Source organism: Narcine bancroftii, chromosome 1, assembly GCF_036971445.1.
Source record: "Narcine bancroftii isolate sNarBan1 chromosome 1, sNarBan1.hap1, whole genome shotgun sequence".
Taxonomy (NCBI): domain Eukaryota; kingdom Metazoa; phylum Chordata; class Chondrichthyes; order Torpediniformes; family Narcinidae; genus Narcine; species Narcine bancroftii.
The window spans coordinates 484,923,814-484,938,073 of NC_091469.1; the positions used below are offsets into that span (position 1 = coordinate 484,923,814).

Here is a 14,260-nt window from a genome sequence, read left to right on the forward strand (position 1 = left end):
TGGTAATTGGGTAGGGTTTTCTTGGTTAAAGTTGCCGAATAAGATTTCAAAGTATGTGACTAAAAATAAAATAAATGTTTTAATGTTTATATATTCTTGCAAGTGAGGTTTGCTCAGTGTAATTACAGTGTAGAATCTTTGTCTTTTAAACTGTTTATTCTTAATGCAGGTGTATCAAGCATTGTAAGAGGAAGTCTCAAGCAACCGGAAAATTCACTTCACTGGCGTCTACCAATCCCCATAGGTGTCGGATTTCTCGTCTGTCTTTGGACTGGAGAAATCCAGTAATGCTCTGGAGTTCAAGAAAGATGATAGTGATGTCTTGAAACAAATATAAGAAAAGAGGAGGTGGTGGCAGTCTTAAAGCATATTAAGTTGGATAAATCCCAGGGATCCAAATGTATCCAAGGACATTGTGAGAAGTTAGGGAAGAATTTGCTGAGGCCTGGCAGAGGTATTTGTATCATTGTTTGACATGTGTGAGGTACTAGAAGACTGAAGAATGGGTGATGTGCCTTTATGTAAGAAGAGCTGGCTGCAAGAACAAACCAGTGAACTAGAGGCCGATGAGGCTAAAATCAGTGGTGGGAAAGTTACTGGAAGCGATTCTTAGCAGCATGATCTCCTTGCATTTGGAAAGGCAAAGGTTGATTCAGGACAGCATGGCTTTGTGCATGGGAAATAGTGTTTCACAAAGCAAACAGAGAATCAGTTGGTGACCAGCAACTCCGGGCTCAAGAGCAGTTTCCAAAAATTTCCATGCTCTTGAAACTTCCCTTGTTACACTAATCAGGGACTGCTCCAATACCATAAAAAAACTGCCTTCACTATTGCTGTCATTTCTTTTGCACAAGGATAACTGTGAATATTTATTATCTAGGTTATTTATTGCCTTTTCAATCCAATTTACTATTTAATATGCAGTTGTTTTTCCGCTGATTTTTTTTACAAAGTATCTGGTCAGCTGCAGCATGTCAGAATTTTGTTGCAAATGTACAATGTAAATGAAAATAAATTCAATATCCTTACATTTTTGAAGAGGTCACCAATGAGAGCAAAATGGTAGACATTGACAAATGAACATTAATGAGGCTTTTGACAAGAACTCGCATGGTAGGCTGATGAGGAAGGTTAGATTGCATGGGAGCTAGGATGAGTTGGCCAAATGGAGACAAAATTGGCAATGTGGGAGGAGGCAGAGGGTGGTATTAGAATAGGCCCTTTGGCCACAATGTTGTGCCAACCTATATAAACCTACTCAACAATCTAAACTTTCCCCACCTCACTCTTGTTATCCTTCTGTTTTTCAGATTGGAGGACTGTGACCAGTAGTGTACTAATTGGTGCTGAGTCCCCAGTTTTTTCTGTCATGTGTTTTGGATGGGAATATAGGTGGCTTGACAGGTAAGTTTGCAGATGATCTGCACCCAGACCATATCCTTCCCATCATATACGTGTCCAAATTTTTCTTAAATATCAAAATCGAGCTCGCATTCACCCCTTTAGCTGGCACCTCATTCCTCACTCCGAGGTGAAGAAGTTCCCCCTCAAGTTCCCTTTCACCCTTAACCCATGTCCTCTAGTTTTTATCTCACCAAACGACAGTGGAAAAAGCCTGCTTGCATTTACTCTATCTATACCCATTATAATTTTGTCTACCTTTACCAAATATTCCCTCATTCTTCTACACTCCAGGGAATAAAATTCTTACCTGTCCAACCTTTCCGTGTAATTCAGTTCTTCATAACCCAGCAATGTTCTTGTGCTTCTCCTTTGCACTCTTTCAATCTTTCTTTTTTTTCGAAACTTTATTTATTAATTTTAACATATGAAGAAAGTAAGTAATTCATGTACAGAAAAAATACAAAATAAAGTAATACAAGTACAAAGTAACATAGTTAATACAATACCAATCTCGGCATCTCCCCCTAACAACTAAAAACTAAGACTAAAAAAAAACTATTTTTAACCCCTAAACCCCCCCTCCCCACCCCCATGATAAAGAGTGAAGAATTAATACTATTAGTATAATAAAAAAAAAAAATATATATCTTAAAAAAAGATCGATATATATTTTTAAAAAATATTTTAATTAAGTATTAATTATTCATCCAAAAAAATTTTATTATATAAGAATATATATGAAAAAACAAAAACAAAAAGAACTTAAATGAAAAAAAACAACTAATAATAAAAACAACTAAAAAAAAGAAAAAAAAATGAAAAAAAGAAAACATATATATATATAGAAAAAATATATAATAAAAAAAAGTTTTTTTAAAAGAAAAAAAAAGATTAATTCAAACTTATTTAAATTGTATATAATCAATAAATGGGGTCCCCTTTACCTCATAAAAAGACATCTTATCTTGTATAGAAAAAGATATTCTTTCCATAACCAAACAAAACTTCATCTCTGAAATCCACCTATCTAAAGACAATACATTTCTATTCTTCCAAGTAATCGCTATACATTTCTTGGCCACTGCCAGCACTAAGTAAATAAAAGAGATCTGGTAATTATCTAATTCTAAATCAATCAACGGTTGCATATTCCCTAATAAAAATATATCAGGGTCTAATACAATATGAAGATTATATAGATTATTGAATACCTTTCCAAAATTGTTGTAACCGATCACACAACCAAACAGTATGTAAAAAAGTACCAGAAACCTGATCACAACGAAAACAAAGATCTGACTTACTAAAACCAATTTTTTAAAATTTTCGGGTGTTAAATATAATTGATGTATAAAACTATAATTAATCATCGCCAATCTAGCATTAATCAATTTTCGAACACTATTACGGCAGATTTCAGACCAATCTTCTTCAGTTATTGTTAAACTTAAATCTTTTTCCCAATTCATTTTATCTTTATCCCAATCTATTTTACTTTCACTTTCCAACAAAATATGATACAAACCTGATATATAACCCTTTTTTGGAAATGAGAGCACATATTTCTCAAAATCAGTTTCAGACAGTAAATTCATTTGACGACCGCATACCTGTTTTACAAAAGATCTTAACTGATAATACACAAATATAGAATAACCACTTATATCAAACCTCTTTTGCAATTCTACAAAAGAACAAAAATGACCCAAAAAACAGTCAGATAAATTATGTATTCCTTTCTCCTCCCATTGTTTCAAAATAGTATTAGATACCGTGAAAGGAACAAGTTGATTATTATATAATGGTAATCTTCCCGACCACTTATTTTTCAATCCCATTTTATGTAATTTACTTGTCCATAAATTCATTAAATGTTTCAATATTGGTACATCATAAGTTCGTAACAAATTTTTATTCCATCGAAATAAAAATTTATTCAAAAATTTTTCAGAAATAACTATCTGTGCCCAACTAGGCGTATCTTGTGTGGCCATTAATGCGCTAAGAAATCTAAATTGAGCTGCTTCATAATAAAATTGAAAGTTAGGTAGCCGTAACCCTCCAAATTAAAAATCCCACATCAATTTTTTCAACGCCACCCTAGGAAATTTTCCTTTCCACAAAAAATCCCTAATTACTTTATATAAATCCTTAAAAAATCTTTTTTGTAAACAACAAGGAATTGATTGAAATAAATATTGTATACGAGGAAAAATATTCATTGTTATAGTATTAATTCTTCCTAATAAACCCAAAGGTAAATCTTTCCATTTAACTAAATCTGCCTTAATCTTCTTCATTAAAGGAAAATAATTAAGTGAATATAAATTTTGGTAGTCACTATTAACATTAATTCCCAAATATTTAATTTGTTTCGTCCACTTCAAATTCATAATATTTCTAAACATTGAATAATCATCTTTACTAATTGATAAAATGTTACTTTTAGTCTAATTAACCTTATAACCAGATAATTGACCATAAATCTCTAAGGAATCTTGAAGTGCTGGCAGAGAAACATCAGGATCCACCAAATACAGCAAAACGTCATCCGCAAATAAATTTATTTTATAATCTTCATTCAAGACTCTTATACCTTTGATACTTTCATTCTGACTTATTAATTGTGCTAGAGGTTCAATAACTAATGCAAACAAGGCGGGTGATAATGGACATCCTTGTCTAGTAGATCTTGTTAAATTAAAGGATTCTGAAAGCAAACCATTAGCAACAACTCTAGCTTTCGGTCCATTATACAGAGCCCTAATCATACCAATAAATGAGACACCAAACGAAAACTTTTCAAGTACTTTAAATAAAAACTTCCATTCTACTCTATCAAATGCCTTTTCTGCATCCAATGAAACCACCATTGGATAATTCTTCTGAGACTTAGATCTATTTATCAAAGTAATTAATCGTAGAATATTATCCGAAGCATACCTATTTTTTATAAAACCTGTTTGATCACGATGTATTATCTTTGGTAAATACTGAGCCAACCTATTAGCCATAACTTTAGCCACTATTTTATAATCTACAATTAACAAAGATATAGGACGGTAAGAAGCTACCTGCAAGGGATCTTTATCTTTTTTTGGTATAACTGTAATTATAGCATTAGAACAGGACTCAGGTAATTGAAAAGTATCATAAAGTTGTTGTATTACATTCTTAAATAAGGAAGATATATCAACATAAAAAGTCTTGAAAAAATAGAAAAACCATCTCCACCAGGCGCTTTTCCATTTGGCATATCTTTTATAGCCATTTCAATTTCACTATCCGTAAAAGGTTTATCTAACTCTTGTCTGTCTTCTTGAGATAACTGTGGTAAATTGATATTTTTCAAAAAAGAGTCTATTGCATCTTCTTTTATCTCTTTACATTCAGTCAAATAAAGTTTTTTATAAAAATTACAAAATTCATCGTTAATTTCTTTTTGACTAAAAGTAATACCTAATTTATTTCTAATAGCTGGTATAATCCTAGATAACTGTTCTTTTTTTAATTGCCAAGCTAATACTTTATGAGCTTTCTCACCCCATTCATAAAATTTATTTTTTGAACGATTCAACAGACATTCAAATCGACATGACTGTAATTAATTATACTTCAACTTTAAATTAGTTAATTGGATCTTTTGGAATTCGGTAGCTTTCTTTTGAAATTCTTTTTCACAGATTGTTATTTTCTTCTCCAAATCCTCAGTTTCTCTAACTCTCTCTTTCTTCAGTTTGGATGCATAACTGATGATTTGACCTCGTAAAAAAGCTTTCATTGCGTCCCACAAAACAAACTGATCAGAAACAGAGTGAACATTATTAGCAATGAAATCCTCAATTTTCTTTCAATCTTATTAATATCCTTCCTGTAGTTAGGTGGCCAGAACTGCACACAATACTCCAAAATTGGCTTCATTCTTGCCTCATACAACTTCACCATATCATCTCAACTCCTATACTCAATACTTCAATTTATGAAAACCAATAAGCCAAAAGATTCAGGATTCCTTTAGTCATGTAATAGTACAGAACAGGTAATATTGCACAAAATTGTCTTCTGCCTGCCAAAAAGGCACCCCAAGAATCACCATTGGTATCGCCTGGTGCCCCTTACCATCAGAGGGAAAGGGAAGCAAAAGAGAGACCCTTCCGAATCACTGTGTGTCCGTGGATTTGCCACCGGCACTCCTGCAGCCTCTGTAGCCGCACGGACACCTGCTCAATTCATCGGCAACCTGAGCTCCAAGTCCAAACCTCCAACTAAGTCAGGAAGCCTTTAGTGTACGAGGCACTTCGGGAGCCATTCTTTCCCTCAGCACCCTCTCAAATCCTGGTTCCAATATCTGATTCCCATGGGCCAGTCTCCAGCAGCCCGCAGCCCATGCATGTCCCCTGACTGCATGTCGCCTACGGCCTGTGTGGGTCCCTCAGCCGATAAGCACCTTGCTGGTCCACTGCCGTGATCACCATCCTAGAGGGTTACCTCCTCTGCTTCTCCTACTCAATGAAGGGGGAGGCGCTGTAGGCGCCTCTTTGTGACCCTGTCTACCTGTGACGTCACTTTCGGAGATTTTTTTTATCTCTATTCCCAGATCCCTCTGTTCTGCACTCCTCAGTGCCCTACCATTTACCTTGTATGTCCTACCTTGGCTTGACCTTCCAACAGGCAACACCTCACTTTTGTCTGCATTAAATTTCATCTCCCATTTTGCAGTTCATTTTTCCAGTTGGTGCAGATCCCTCTGCAGGCTTTGAAAGCCTTCTTCACTGTTCACAACCCCTTCAATCTTTGTGTTGTAACGGATTTGTGTTAATCTTTAATTTAATGTTAAATTATATTTCTCATATATAAAAATGTTTTAGTAATGTATCTGTATTCTTAATAGTTAGTTGAGGGAGATTACAGAGCACAAAGACATTTTAAACACACATGGTTCTTTGAGATAGAAGACAGAAACCAGTTTGAGACAAAAATGGATGTTATAGTCAAGAAGATGAAAAGGATTTATGATGGTTCTTGAGGTATTGGAAACAATAGGTATTATTTCAGAAGCACCTCTATTAATGCACAGCCATATTCTGAAGAAAGCAAACTTCTTGGAGACATAAGTGGACTTTAATGCTTTTAGCACATTTGTGTCAAAAGACTTTATAAACTTCAAAGACAGAAATTATGTCACATGCCATGTGACATGAGAAATTGGAAAAATATATTACCGAAATGAGAGACAAAGAGATCAGTTCAGTTTGGAGTTGACAAAAGTCAAAACCCTGTGACATACAGGGGTTCAAACCTTGTAAAAGACAGGGTTGAGTTACAATAACCAGAAGTGGTGCTGTTGTTGAGGGTTACTCCTGGGAAAAGGGATCACAGAATCAGTGGCTTTTGAAATAAGGAAGACCATTCTGCTGTCTCTTTGGAAAGAAGACAGATTTCTGCTGGGTCTACTTTTATATGGTCAATTAATTTAACCCTTGTCTGGTTTGTGACTTGAGTCCACACCTCCTCCCTCACCATGGTCCAGGGCTCCAAATGGGCCTTTCAAGTGCAACACTTCACTTGTGTATCCACATGACTGATTTACTGCATCCATTGCTCCCTGTGACTCATCGATGACTGAGAGAAAGTAGATGCTCCCATTCGTGGAGGGGAGAGGACCCTTAAGATCGACGCTGAGCCGTTCAAAGGGCCTGGATGATTTAATCACTTTCGCGGGGTGAAAAAAAGTGTGGCTTGCACTCAGTGCAGACGTGGCATGACCTGGTCATTTCCCTGACATCTTCTATTGAGTAGAGCAAATTGCGGGGCTTGACAAAATGAGCCATGAAGGTAAAATCTATTCTGATCATAAGAGCCCTCAATTCTGAACTGTTACCAGGGGAAGGGGACCAGAAAACTCCAAGGTCACGCTTTTAAGGTGACACAGGAAGTCCAGACCCAACAATACTGGAGCACACAATTCACCTAAAATGTACATGTGAAATTTACAAAATTCCCCCCCTTCAAATGACAGATGAACTACGAGCTCCGGAGGTCGACGCTCATCTCAAGGGTAGGGACAAAGAGGTATGCAGTCATCCAAGACTGCCCAGCGTACAAGGCCTCCGTCAAGGCGCTGAAGGCCCGCTATGTGAAGGGCCTCAACGAGGTCCTAGAGTCAATTGATGACTATCTGCTGGATCTGCGGACGCTGGCTAAGAAGTGCAGGTATGAGGCCGCTTTGGGCCATGCCCGGAAAGATGAACAGATCCAGGACACCCAGTCAAAAGGGTCCGCTCGACGTACATGAAGCAGCAACTGCTCGAGTTGGGAAGGAAGGACCTTGCTAGCCACGCCGAGCTGGCCAAATCGCTAGAACAGGCCAGTTTCAAGAATGACAACCTTCAGGCCAGTGAACCCAAGCTCTCAGGTGAGCACCTCCAAGGACAAGTTCCTCCCGCTACAGCGGCCCCAGATCTAATGGCTGCTGCTTCCTGAGTCTGGGAATGCTTTTTCTGCAGCAAAGAACAGCATCCCCATGCCCGCTGCCCGGCCAAAGACTCAGCGTGCTCCAGTTGTAGGAAGAAAGGGCATTGGGCGAGTGTCTGCCATGCGAAGGGAGGTCCAGGGAAGTCCATGGCTTATACCACTCCTGGATCTGATTCCAGGCCCAAGTTGTCTGCGCCAGACTCGCCCAAGATTGCCTGCTATGCAACCTTGCGCCTATAGAGTGAAAAGGATTGGTGGCCACCTTGCCGTGGTCTAATTTTGAATTCAGCGCCATCATCATCGTCAGAGACCATCTTGTCGCGCCACGAGGTTGGTACCGTCTTACCTCCGCAGGTCGACTCAGAATGGAGGGGTCATTCGAGGGAGGAACATGACGCCTCTGGCAACCTGGCATCACTGGTCCTTGACCAGAATAGAGCTCACCAGCTCAGCAACTTGATGGTGACGGTGAAGGTAAACGAGCATTCGACCAAGTGCCTGATTGACACGGGCTCCACGGAAAGTTTCATAGACTCACGGACTGTGCAAAAATATAACTCAAAAATCTACCTGTCTAATTATCAAATCTTCCTAGCATCCCAGTCCCATTTGTCGCATGTACAGAAACATTGTATAGTTCATCTGTCATTTGAAGGGGAGGGGCCGGGAGGTGGAAGAAGTCGTCAGTACAGGACAACTCTAGTGAATCCCAGTTCACTACACTCCCAATGTGACTTTTTCTATCTTTCTTTGGCTTGGCTTCGCGGATGAAGATTTATGGAGGGGGTAAATGTCCACGTCAGCTGCAGGCTCATTTGTGGCTGACAAGTCCAATGCGGGACAGGCAGACACGGTTGCAGCGGTTGCAGGGGAAAATTGGTTGGTTGGGGTTGGGTGTTGGGTTTTTCCTCCTTTTCCTTTTGTCAGTGAGGTGGGCTCTGCGGTCTTCTTCAAAGGAGGTTGCTGCCCGCCAAACTGTGAGGCGCCAAGATGCACGGTTTGAGGCGATATCAGCCCACTGGCGGTGGTCAATGTGGCAGGCACCAAGAGATTTCTTTAGGCAGTCCTTGTACCTTTTCTTTGGTGCACCTCTGTCACGGTGGCCAGTGGAGAGCTCGCCATATAACACGATCTTGGGAAGGCGATGGTCCTCCATTCTGAAGACGTGACCCACCCAGCGCAGCTGGATCTTCAGCAGCGTGGACTCGATGCTGTCGACCTCTGCCATCTCGAGTACTTCGACGTTAGGGATGAAAGCGCTCCAATGAATGTTGAGGATGGAGCGGAGACAACGCTGGTGGAAGCGTTCTAGGAGCTGTAGGTGATGCCGGTAGAGGACCCATGGTTCGGAGCCGAACAGGAGTGTGGGTATGACAACGGCTCTGTATACGCTTATCTTTGTGAGGTTTTTCAGTTGATTGGGCGCTGAGCACCTTCGCTCCATCTGCACCAGTAACAGAGACCACCCAGTAGCCAACCATTTCAGTTCTGTGTCCCACTCTCACATTCACATGTCTGTCCAATGCCTTGTGTACTATCCCACCAAGACCACACGTAAACTGGAGGAACAACACCTTGATTTTCTGCATGGGCACTCTCTTGCCAGATGCATTAACATTGACTTTTCCGGTTTCTGCTAACCTGCTCTCCTCTCCCATCACCTTCCCCCTCCCCTTCTCCTCCCCTTTCCAGCTCTCCTATGCCTTCCCTCTCTATTCATCTAGCCATCCTCCTCCCCTTGATCACTGCTGTCCCACCCTTCCTTCTCCACCTATCACCTCCTGCCTTTGAGACCACACCTTCCCCCCACTCTTTTGTTCATTTTTTTCCATACCTTGATGACATGCTGAAGCCCAAAATGTCGGTTCTGTATTTTTACCTTTGTTATATAAAGGACACGTTTTGACCTGCTGTTTTCTCCAGTATTGTGTTTTTAGTCCACACAACATGCTACGGCATGGACTAGTAGGGCCGAACTGGCCTGTTCTGTGCTGTAAGTGGTTATATGGTTATATGGTTAACATAGACCAATTGGAAATATGGATGGACAAATTTGCACATGGAGCTTTATCTGGATACATGTGTAGTGTTGCATTTTGGGAGGGCAAATGTAAGAGAAAAATATACCGGTAGCGGCGGCTACACTGTTCCTGCAATAACACACACAACCAGATGGGTTGAACTCAGTGAGCAGTCTAGTTTATTGCAGGCTGCTGGGCTGCACTTATACTCCCAGCCCGGACCTGTCTGAGAACCGCGCTGGAGAGCGCTGATGTCACCTGGGCGTCACGTGTTCCCCCAGCGCGGGTTTCTGAGCCCCTTGCTGGAAAAAAGGGAAACCCCCGACGGCGCCATTTTGGCCAGCTGCCCCGCCGCGTGGCTTAAAGTGGGGCCGGTTCGCCTGCCTTGTGGTGACCCGCCACACAGCCCCCCCCCCCCACCCCCCAAGAACTGCCTTTTTCTCCGGGCGGCCTCACTTCTTGGGCTGGGCAACGACCACGGGCTCGGTGGGAACATGGTGCACTGGCTTCAGCCTGTCCATGGTAAACAGCTCCCACCTGCCACCAATGTCCAGCATGAACGTCGAGTCAGAACGCTGCACAACCCTGTACAGCCCCTCGTACAGTCGCTACAGAGGTGCCGCGGTCGGGCTCCGCCAAACTAAAACTTACTCCACAGAAGGCAGTTCCCCGGGAACATGAGACGGGCGGGTGCCATGCCTGGGCAGCGGTGGGGGTTCAAACAACTCCAAGCATGCCCTGAGGTGAGGTAGTAGTTCGTGCAGTGACCGCTGGGGATTGTGAGGTCCATTGACGAACTCACCAGGTAGTGCCAGTGGCGCACCGTAGACCAGCTCTGCTGATGACGCCTGCAGATCTTCCTTGGGAGTGGAGCGGATGTCCAGGAGCACCCAAGGCAGTTCGTGCGCCCAGTTGGGGCCGGTGAGGCGGGCCATGAGCACTGACTTAAGGTGGTGGTGCAGATGTTCGACCAGTCCATTTGCCTGCGGGTGGTAGGCTGTGGTGTGGAGTAGCTGGATCCCCAACCTGTTGGCAAGCTGTGCCCAGAGCGCAGATGTTAACTGGGCACCCCAATCACTGGTGAGGTGACCCGGGATGCCGAACCGGGTGACCCAACCATGCAACAGTGCTCAGGAGCAGGAGTCGGGAGGCGCCTGGCATCGGGATCGCCTCGGGCCATCGAGTGGTGCGGTCCACCACCGTAAACAGGTAACAGTTGTCCCGGGAAACGGGTAAGGGCCCGATGATGTCCACTTGAATGTGGCTGAACCATTCCCAGATGTGCTCAAACTCCTGTACAGGCGCTCTGATGTGCCTGTGCACCTTGGATGTCTGGTAATGGGTGCATGTTCTGCCATAGCCCGCGATCTGCTTCCACAGCCCATGCCATACGAACCGTTCTGCCACCATCTGGACTGTGGACCTGATGGATGGATGTGAAAGGTCGTGGATGTGATGGAAGACCTGCCAACGTCACTGCTGGGGAACCACTGGCCTTGGGGTGCCCAAAGAGATATTGCACAGGATGGTGCTTTCACCGCTCAGAGTTGGGAGGTCTCGGAACCACAGGCCCGTGATGGTGGTCTTGAAGGCCCTCGTCTCCTCATCAGCTTCCTGGTCCCGGGTGAGCTGGTCAAAGTCGAGGCCGGGCATCAGCGCACAAATGGCCAGTTGTGAGAGTGCATTGGCAACCACATTGTCCTTCCCCGCCTTGTGCCGAATGTCAGTGGTAAACTCCAACATGAAGGAGAGGTGACGCTGCTGGAGGGCCGACCAGGGATCCTTTGCCATGGTGAGCGCCTGGGTGAGGGGTTTGTGGTCGGTGAAAATGGTAAAAGTCCTCCCCTCCAAAAAATAGCAGAAATGTTGCACCGCCAGGTACATGTCCAGTAACACGCGGTCGAGGGCAGTATACTTGCTGAAGAATGCCAGCGGCTTCCAATGTCCATTCACCTGCTGCTCCAGAACAACACTGATGGCTGTGGTAGAGGCATCGACAGAGAGTGCCATATACAGGTCAGTGTGCGGGTGGGCGAGCATGGCAGCCTTCGCGAAGGCGTCCTTGGTAGCCTTGAATGCAGTGCAGGTTTCTGGGTTCCAAGCAAGTGTCTTGTGCTTGGCTGTGATGAGGGTGAACAGTAGCTGCATGATGGGCGCAGCTCCTGGGATGAAGCGGTTGTAAAAGTTGACCATACCTGCGAACTCCTGCAGCCCCTTGAGGTTCTCCGGGCGTGGGAACTCCCTGATAGCGGCGACCTTCGCAGCGGCGGGCATGGCTCCTTCAGCCGTGATGTTATGGCCCAGGATCTGCACGGACTCTTTCCCAAACTGGCACTTAGCCGGGTTGATGGTAAGGCCGAAGTCGGCCAGCCAGGAGAAAAGGACACGTACGTGGGCCTTGTATTGCGCCTGGTCCTTGCCAGTGATGAGGATGTCATCCAAATAAATAAAGACAAAATCCAAGTCCCTGCCCACAGAGTCCATGAGGCGCTGGAAGGTCTGAGTGGCGTTCTTAAGCCTGAATGGCATGTGCAGGAATTCGAACAAGCCAAAGCGGGTGATGATGGCTGTCTTGGATATGTCCTCAGGGTGCACTGGGATCTGGTGATATCCGCACACCAGGTCAACCTTGGAGAAAACCCTCGCACCGTGCAGGTTGGCCGTAAAGTCTTGGATGTGAGGGATGGGGTAACGGTCAGGAACTGTTGCCTCATTGAGCGTCAATAGTCTCCACAGGGATGCCAGACACTGGAGGTTTTCGGGACCAGGTGGAGTGGCGAGGCCCACGGGCTGTTGGACCACCGAATGATCCCCAGCTTCAACAGGTGAGAAAGCTCCTCCTTCTCTACCTGGAGCTTGTCAGGCGGGAGCTGGCGTGCCTTGGCGTGAACCGGGGGGCCCTGGGTGGGGATGTGGTGGAACACCCCGTGGCACGGTGAGGCAGCAGAGAACTTTGGCTTGAGGAGTGTCGGGAACTTGTCCAGGATTCGCTGGAACTTGTCTCTGGGCATGCTGATCGTGGCCATCTGTGGTTGCTCTGAGTGGGAGGCGTCAAGGCGAACTGCCTGGGAGGTATGGACGTCCACCAGGCACCTACCTCGAATGTCCACCAGAAGCCCATGTACGAGGAGGAAGTCTGCACCCAGGCTGGCAGTCGGGAGGGACGAGACGGTGAACCTCCACGCGAAATTCTGTTGGCTGATCTGGAAGTGGACTGTCTTGTCTCCATACATCCGGATTGTCATTATGTTGGCCGCATGGAGGGGAGGTCCACAAGGTTGGTTCCTGGTCTCAATGGCCGTGGCCAGGGAGACGCTGATCTGGGCTCCAGTGTCAACGAGGAACTGCTGACTGAGTTCCGCAGGTAGACGTGGCTGTGTCCTTGACCAGCCGCCGCAGCCATTAACAGTGGCCAGCCTGGTCATTTCCCTGGAACGAGCAGGGCTGACGACACTTCCGAGGCTTGGCTCCCCAGTGCTGGTGGTAGAAGCAGAGGCCTGAAGCGGATCCTGTGGCCTTGGTTATGCTCTTGGGGTCCCCTGCAGTGGACAAGTGCACTACCGCAACGCTAGGGGTGGGCTTGGCGTGGTCGTGCCCGTGCCTCATGATCTGCTGGACCACTGAGCCCTCTGGGAATTGTGCAAACCATACTCTTGGGACTTCTGGGCGACCTTCCTCGGGTCGGTGAAGCTCTCCTGGACCAGCAGCGGCCGGGTTTCCCCGGGCATGTGGTCGAGGAAGATGCGCTCGAAGAGTGGGCAGTTGGTGTGCTCACCCATGAGCGTGAGCATCTCGTCCATTACTCCATTGGAGACCTGTCCCCCAGGGCGTCAAGGTGCAGCATCCGAGTGGCACGCTGGTGTCTGGATAGTCTGAGGAACCTGGTAAGCATTTGCTTGATGGTCTCGTATTTGTCCTTGGTGGGTGGGTGCTGAACAAGGTGCAGCACACGTCTGGCAGTAGCCTGGTCCAGGGCAGCGACCACATGGTAGAATTTGGTCGTGTCAGATGAAATCTGGCGGAGGTGAAACTGGGCCTCCGCGTGACTGAACCAGGTCTCCGGCTCCTGAATCCAGAATTCAGGCAGTTTTACGGCTATAGCGCTGATCCCAGGCTCGCTCACGATGGGTTCAAAGATGTTTGAACCAGTCGGGGTCACCAATTGTAGTGGCGGCTACATTGCTCCTGCAATAACACACGCAACCAGACGGGTTGAGCTCAGTGAGCAGACTAGTTTATTGCAGGCTGCTGGGCTGCACTTATACTCCCAGCCCGGACCTGTCTGAGAACCGCGCTGGAGGGCGCTGACGTCACCTGGGCGTCACGTGGTCCCCTAGCGCGGGTGTCTGAGCCCCATGCTG

The 14,260-nt window shown here is 45.1% G+C and overlaps 1 long non-coding RNA gene across 1 annotated transcript in view; it reads left to right on the forward strand.

The window, feature by feature from the left end:
- Positions 1–14,260, forward strand: part of LOC138751936 (uncharacterized) — a 114,132-nt gene that overhangs the window by 91,653 nt on the left and 8,219 nt on the right. Inside the window, exon 3 of the long non-coding RNA XR_011350271.1 lies at positions 1,311–1,404. This is a non-coding gene — a long non-coding RNA (uncharacterized lncRNA). The remainder of the gene's footprint in view (positions 1–1,310; positions 1,405–14,260) is intronic.